Source organism: Geotrypetes seraphini, chromosome 1, assembly GCF_902459505.1.
Source record: "Geotrypetes seraphini chromosome 1, aGeoSer1.1, whole genome shotgun sequence".
Taxonomy (NCBI): domain Eukaryota; kingdom Metazoa; phylum Chordata; class Amphibia; order Gymnophiona; family Dermophiidae; genus Geotrypetes; species Geotrypetes seraphini.
Window position 1 is genome coordinate 367,883,502 of NC_047084.1, and position 7,254 is coordinate 367,890,755.

General features: G+C 44.1%; 1 long non-coding RNA gene across 1 annotated transcript in view; it reads left to right on the plus strand.

The window, feature by feature from the left end:
* The window catches only part of LOC117360261, a 39,267-nt gene extending 33,039 nt beyond the window's left edge, over positions 1-6,228 (plus strand). The window contains exons 2-3 of the long non-coding RNA XR_004539405.1: positions 3,309-3,330; positions 6,170-6,228. This is a non-coding gene — a long non-coding RNA (uncharacterized LOC117360261). The remainder of the gene's footprint in view (positions 1-3,308; positions 3,331-6,169) is intronic.
* Positions 6,229-7,254: the final 1,026 nt, after the last annotated feature.

Here is a 7,254-nt window from a genome sequence, read left to right on the forward strand (position 1 = left end):
TTACTTAAAGTTTTTGCTACGCCAGCTTTCTGGTATCTTTACATACAGTGGTGTATGTAGCATATGTAACACCCGGGGCCCATCATTTTTTGGCACCCCCCCCATCTGTAAGAAAAACATGATTTTTAGTAACAAACCACACGTCACACATGAGTACCTAGAAAAGGCAGCATCTTACATATTGCAGTGAGCAGTACATCAATACACCCATTGTAAAACTAAACAAGCCAGACCAGCACAGATCAATCCTACACCGTCAATCCTAACAGAAAACCATGTCTTTCGAACACACAGAACACAGAAAACACCTTCGCCTAGTATGGAATATGTCATCACAAACTAACCCCTCAATACACCCATTGTAAAACTAAACAAGCCAGACCAGCACAGATCAATCCTACACCGTCAATCCTAACAGAAAACCATGTCTTTCGAACACACAGAACACAGAAAACACCTTCGCCTAGTATGGAATATGTCATCACAAACTAACCCCTCACTCTTTTACAAAACTGTAGTGCGGATTTTAGCCACAGTGGTAACAGCCCTGACGCTCATAGAATTCTGAGCATCAGAGCTGCTACCACCACGGCTGGCGCTAAAAAACGCTCCACAGTTTTGTAAAAGGGGGGATAAAATAGAAATACACAGTTTCAACGCTCTAGCTCAGAGGTGCCCAAACATTTTGAGCTTGTGAGCTACTTTAAAATGATCAAGTCAAAATGATCTACCAACAATAAAATTAAAAAACACAAAGCACACTATACCAGAGAAAATTTTAATTATCATTCCTATTCTGGGTTTTTTTCAAAGAGGTCAAGGCAGATGACTCTATGCATTGTCACCTCAGTAACAACCATACAAAAATAGACAAATATACCCTCCATCCTTTTTATTAAACCACAATAGCAGTTTTTAGCGCAGGGAGCTGCGCTGAATGCCCAGCGCTGCTCTTGACGCTCATAGGCTCCCTGCGCTAAAAACCACTATTGTGGTTTAGTAAAAGGGGACCATATTGTAAAATATAGACAGCAGATATAAATTCAGAACTGTGCATAGTAAGTGAAGGGAAGTTTTCATCTCTGGGAATTTACCTAATTAACTATTAAGTTATTTGGGCAAATTCCTTTGAAAACTGTGGTAATACTGCCTCCACTTTGCTAAATTTAAAATAAAATCATTTTTCCTACCTTGTCTGATGATTTCTGGTTGCACTTTCTTCTTCTGACTGTGCATCCAATCTTTCTTCCCTTCTATCAGCCTGTATGCTTTCTCTCCTCCACACCTCATTCCCTCCCCCAACTTTTTCTTCCTCTCTCCCTGACCTTTCTTTCTTTTTTCTGTTTCTCTTCTTTCCTTCTGTTTCCCTGCCTGCCCCCTTTCTTTCTTTCTCCCTGCCGTTCCCCAAGCCACTGCCACTGCCGCTGCCATCGGGGAACAGGACTCACCAATGGATAACAGGCCTCAAAGCCGACGCCGACGCATGCTCTCCCTGCTTCGGGCCGTTCAGTCTTCCTCTCCCCGACGTCAATTCTGCCGTCGGAGAGGAAGTTCCACTCAGCCAGGCAGCGATTGGCTGGCCTGAACTTCCTCTCTGACTGCAGAATTGACGTCGGGGAGAGGAAGACTGGTCGGCCCGATAGATTAGATTGCCAAGACAAAGTGAGTCCTGGGTGATTGACTCACTTTGCCTTGGTGAGCTACTGGCGCCCCTGCCTTAGAACACTGCCTAGGACCCTGGGGGAGCCCGGGCCCCCTGTCAGCTCCGGGCCCCTGAATGCAGGACTGGTAGTACTGCCCTGATGGCGGCCCTGGCAAACAGGGCAGTTGCCCTGGACCCCATAACTCTAAGGGGCCCCCTGTGGGAGGGCATGCCTTCCCCCTTCTTTCAGTGCCAGACTGATGTCGCCTTTACCTTCCCCGTCCCACTGATAAACTGGCCGCAGCAGTGATTCTGAAGCTCTGCCTACGGCCCCCTCTATGCTCTCCTTCTGCTGCAGTCTGCCCCCAGTTACACAGCTTCCTGTTGTTTCTTATTTACAAGTTATTTAACACCTTTCTCGACATTTTTCATTTCATATCACTGAAACAAAAAGTCTCAGGAAAAGTGCAGAATAACTTTTAAGTGTCATGGCTCCACATCATTTTCTTCTTGGTTGGACTGAGAACTTTTTCAGCGGCCCATCGTAGGTATATGCAGGGCTGGTTTTAGACATGATCGGGGCCCCTGATCCCCTCTCCTCTCTGAACCCTCCCTGCAATATTCTCACCTCCCATTACTACCACACATAACCATCCCCTCCCCGATATACCCACCTCTCACTACTACCACCACACATAAAACAACTTTAAGTGACTTCTTTATACACAAAACACAGAACTTTACCAAATACACAAGGGATCACAAATAGAAATTGAACTGGGAACCCCAAGAAATTAAACTTAGCAAGTATTACAACACTGGAGAAATAAAAACAGATATGCACTCGATGGTATAGTATGGGGAGGGGGAGGGGAGCAGTCTTCCCCAGGTGCCATCTTGGCAGTGGTGCCGGCACCTGTCCTCTTCTCTGCCCCCATTCCTTCCCAACCCCCCTGTCGCGCACCCATTCCCTTTCCTTCCTTCATATCTCTTTAATTTTTCTGGTGCAAGTAGCATCATGAACTTGCTGCCCACATCGGTGTCAGCTCTCTCCGACATCACTTCCGGGTCCCTTGCCTAGGAAGTGATGTAAGAGAGAGCTGACACCGATGCGGGCAGCAAGTTTGCGAAGCTGCTCGTGTCAAGCAAATTGAAGAGGTACGGGAAAGGGAAGGGGCGCACGCATGGCAGGGGGGATCAGGGAGGAACGGGGGGTGGAGAAGAGGGTGGGGGATGGGCACCATTTCTGTACTGAAAACACAGAGATCCCAGGCCCAGGTCCACCAAAAATTAGCCATCTCCCTTGCTGTGGCTGATGGGGGATCCCAAAACCATGCCAGTTTGGCAGCCAGTAATCTCCAAGCTCTGCAGCTAGCGGCAATTCGAGCAGAGACTGTCTACTTCATGACTCTGTACAGCACTGCTTACATCTAGTAGCGCTGTAGAAATAATAGTAGTAATAGTGTCTCTGAGCTGCCACCAGCTGCAGAACTTGGAGTTCTGGCCACGGAACTAGAGGAAAAGATCTTCAGCCAACAGGTCTTTGGGAAACCCACCAACTTAGGTATTTATAATTTGCATTTGGGTAGGAGGCATGGGTAAGGCGGGAAGAACATGTAGTGCTCACCACTTTATTGGACTAATATATTTCTCAATTGATTTTCAGAAGTTGAAACCTCTGTCTTCAGGTATGTAAAGTATACTCCTGTTACAATATCCTGTCCTGACCTGAGGAAAGGAGATTTGGTCTCTGAAAGTTAGTCAAAAATGTATTAAAACTGGTCCAATAAAAGAATCAACTTATTTCCATTTTCTATTTATAAATGTTTATCAACACAGATACAATATTATTTTATCCTAAAGCAAAAATAACCAACTAACTAACTAACTAAATATGAGAAATAGAAAAGTTTTTTCTACCTTTGTTGTCTGGTTTCTACTTTTCTCATCTTCTCGTCATTCTCTTCCTTCCATCCACTGTCTGCCCTCTTCCATATGGTATCTGCTCTCTTTTTATGCTACTTCTTGAAACTGTCTTCCTCTCCCTTCCATTTCTTCCTCCCCTCCCTTGGTCTGGCATCCATCTGCTTCCCTTCATACCCCTCCCCATAGTCTGGTATCTCTGTCTTCTTTCCTTCCAGCCCTCTCTCCCTCCCCCCAGAGCGTTTTAGCATTTCTATCTCCTCCTTTCCGCACTTCAGATCTTGTATCTGTCTCCTTCCCCCTTTCCTCCGCCCAGATCTGGTATCTGTCTCCTCCCCCTCCCTCATGCTCTGGCATCTCGCTTTCCTCTCCTCTCCCTTCCTTTCCTTCCCTGGTTTTCCTTTTCAATTTATTTTCTGCCTCTGTCTAGATTAAATTCTTTCTTACTATCCAGTTCTCAATTTCCATCTTTTCATTATCTACCTACAGCTTGCCACCTCTTTCCCTCACTTCTTCCAGTATCTTACTAACTCTATCCTCTTCCCCAATCCAGCATGTACCCTTTTTTCTTTATCCCCTCCTTCCATCCGGTATGTGCCCTCTCTCCTTCCTGCTTCCATCCAGCGTCTGCTCCCCTCTCTCTCTCCACTTCTATTCAGCATCTGTTCCTCTCTCCACTTCCAGCCAGAGTCTGCTCCCCCTCCTCTTTTTCCACACAATACACCTGAAGCGCCACTCAACCTCTTCCCCTTGTCGGGTCATCTCCCTCCCTTCCTCTCACCTTCGCGAGTGCTTTTCAAACTCAAAATTTTCTCTCTCAGAGGGGCTAAAACGTGGCAGCTGTTCTTACAAAATGCATGCGGCTGCCTCAAAGCTTCTCCTTTAATGCAACTTCCTGTTTCCGCCTGAGCAGAGGAGAAGCTTCAGGGTAGCCATGTACACCTTGTGAGAATGGCTGTCATATTGTAGCCCCTCTGAGAGAGAAAACTTTGACTTTGAAAAGCGCCTTAAGGTGAGGGGAAGGGAGAGAGATGGCCTGACAAGGGGAAGAGGTGCCCGGACCATGGGGGCAGCTGTCCTGTTTGCCCTCCCCTAACACTGACCTTAGTTATATGCAGTGTTCAAAGTACTGGGTCAACATACTTAAGTAAAAAGTAAAAATAAATGTATTTTTTAATATTTAAGTAAAAGTACAATGGTAAACAGTTTAAAATTTTACTTAAATGAAAGTAAAAACTTTATTGCCTAATATAACACTTTTTGAGTAAAAAGTAAAAGTACTACAACTACAATGAATGCATGTATTGTTCACATTTTTATCCCAAAAACTTTATTGCTCTGCAAGTCTATCCACTTTGTTTTTAATAAAACTACATTTTTGAAAACGACAGTCCCTCGTGCATTTGTGCTTATGAATCATTAATCTAGAGCAGGGCTACCCAAGTCCGGTCCTCGAGATCTACTGGCAGGCCAGGTGTTCTGGATATCCACAATGAATATGCATGAGAGAGATTTGCATACCAAGAAGGCAGTGCAGGCAAATCTCTCTCATGCATGTTCATTGCGGATATCCAGAATATCTGGCCTGCCAGTAGATCTCGAGGACCGGACTTGGGCAACCCTGATCTAGAGCATCTAAGAAGGAGTTTTGCAACTGCACTGGCAGAAAGTGAATTGTTCAATGCGATTAAAAATAACCCCTAATTAATTAATTAATTTGGTTTTCTATACCATTCTCCCAAGGGAGCTCAGAACGATTTACATAAATATATTTAGGCACTCAAGCATTTTTCCCAATTTGTCCTAGTGGGCTCACAATCTTCCTAATGCACCTGGAGCAACGGAGGGATTAAGTGACTTGCCCAGGGTCACAAGGAGTAGCATGGGTTTGAACTCACAACCTCAGGGTGCTGAGGCTGTAGCTTTAACCACAAGAAATATGTTGGAGCAGGGGATGAGAGGGAGGGAGAAAAGAGAAAAATTGGACAAGGGTGGGAGGGGGGCTAGATCATAGGGTGAGAGGAGGAGAGAACAGCAGGAAAAAAAGCGGGAGCAATGTTGGACCATGGTGGGGAGGGAAGAGAGAGGAGGTGAGATGATGGATCATGAGAGGAAGGACAGGAGAGAAGAGAGATGGGATAGGAAGATAGTGAAGGAAAAAGGATAGGGAGATGTCAGGCCATGAGAGAGGGAGAGAAGATAATGGGCTACAAGAATGGAGGGAGGGGATATACTAGAAATCAGGCCAGGCTGCAATATTACTGATCTCTTTTGACTGGGATGCAGGTATGAATCATGGAAATCTCTGTCTGAAACACTTCACTTCCATATTGCAAAGAATAATCACTGTTACTAAACTAAACCTTAAGTTTATATACCGCATCTTCTCCACGGATGTAGAGCTCGGCACTGTTTACAAGAACTTAAATATAGGAAGAGCAGAATAAAGGGTTGGGGTTGCATAAAGGGGGGAAGAGAAAGGGTAGGGGATGCGTGAAGGGAGGAAAAGACTAAAATATGTTAGCTTTGGGAAATGTATATAGCAGATGTCTTTGTATTGTGTTCAAAAGAAAAGGAAATGCATTTCTGGTTTTATTTCTACAGTGTTGAAGTACTTGCTGACCCTTGCTGTGACTGGTGGGGATCCCCAAGCACCGCCAGCAGAGGACCTCCTCTAGAGATGGCCAGAATTCATCACTTGCATCTTTGGGCTCCTTTTACAAAGCTGTGCTAGTGGTTTTAGCGCGCTTAGTGCACGCTAAATTGCCCCGCGCGCTAGATGCTAACGCCAGCATTGAGCTGGCATTAGTTCTAGCCACGTAGGGTGGGTTTAGTGAGTAGTGCTAAAATTCAGGGTATGCTAAAAATGATATTGCAGCTTTGTAAAAGGAGCTCTTTGTCTTTATCTTTGTTATCATCATTATGCTGGCCAATTACAAAGAAAGCTTTCACAAAGTTGGAATTATTGTCTTTTGTTCTAACAATTTTTTCATCTGATGGCAACCTGTTTGAATATCTGCAAAAACTGATGCAAGAACATGAAACGTGTGAGAACCCTTCCATTTTAAGGCCAGACCAGCAGACTTCCTCTCCAAGGACTCTTAATTGCTACCAGCTTCAGCCTCATCTCTGCTTTAAAGTGACCCAACTCAAACAGTTCTGCTTGGCTGGAGACCAGTAACCAGTTCAACAAACACAGTTCTTATATAAGCTATATTCACCGGTCTGCAAAATTTACATAAAATGAAATAATCTACTGTCTGAGTGATGAGGTCTGCAATAGCAAAATCTTGCTCCCAATTTTGCTGTTTATTTTTCAGTTTGCTGAGAAATTGTCACTTACATATCGCTTTCAATTTTACTTTCTACTTTTAACTGCATCAGATGTAACCGAGTAAAAATAGTAAAAACTGGTGAAACTTTACTTCAGTAAATGTAAAAGTAACAAATGCTATCCTTTACAAGTAAAAGTACTATAAACCTTTTCTTAGTCACATTTACTTAGTTACTATGCAACACTGGATATATGTAGACATTCTGTTATATGTGCTTATAACATGCATATAAATGCCAAATATTAGTGCTTAAATATATGGCTTAAATGTATGTACATTTCCCCCTCTATATTCGTGGTGGTTAGGGGCAGAGCCGGCCCGCGAATATTAAAAAACTGTGAATAATATTCAGGC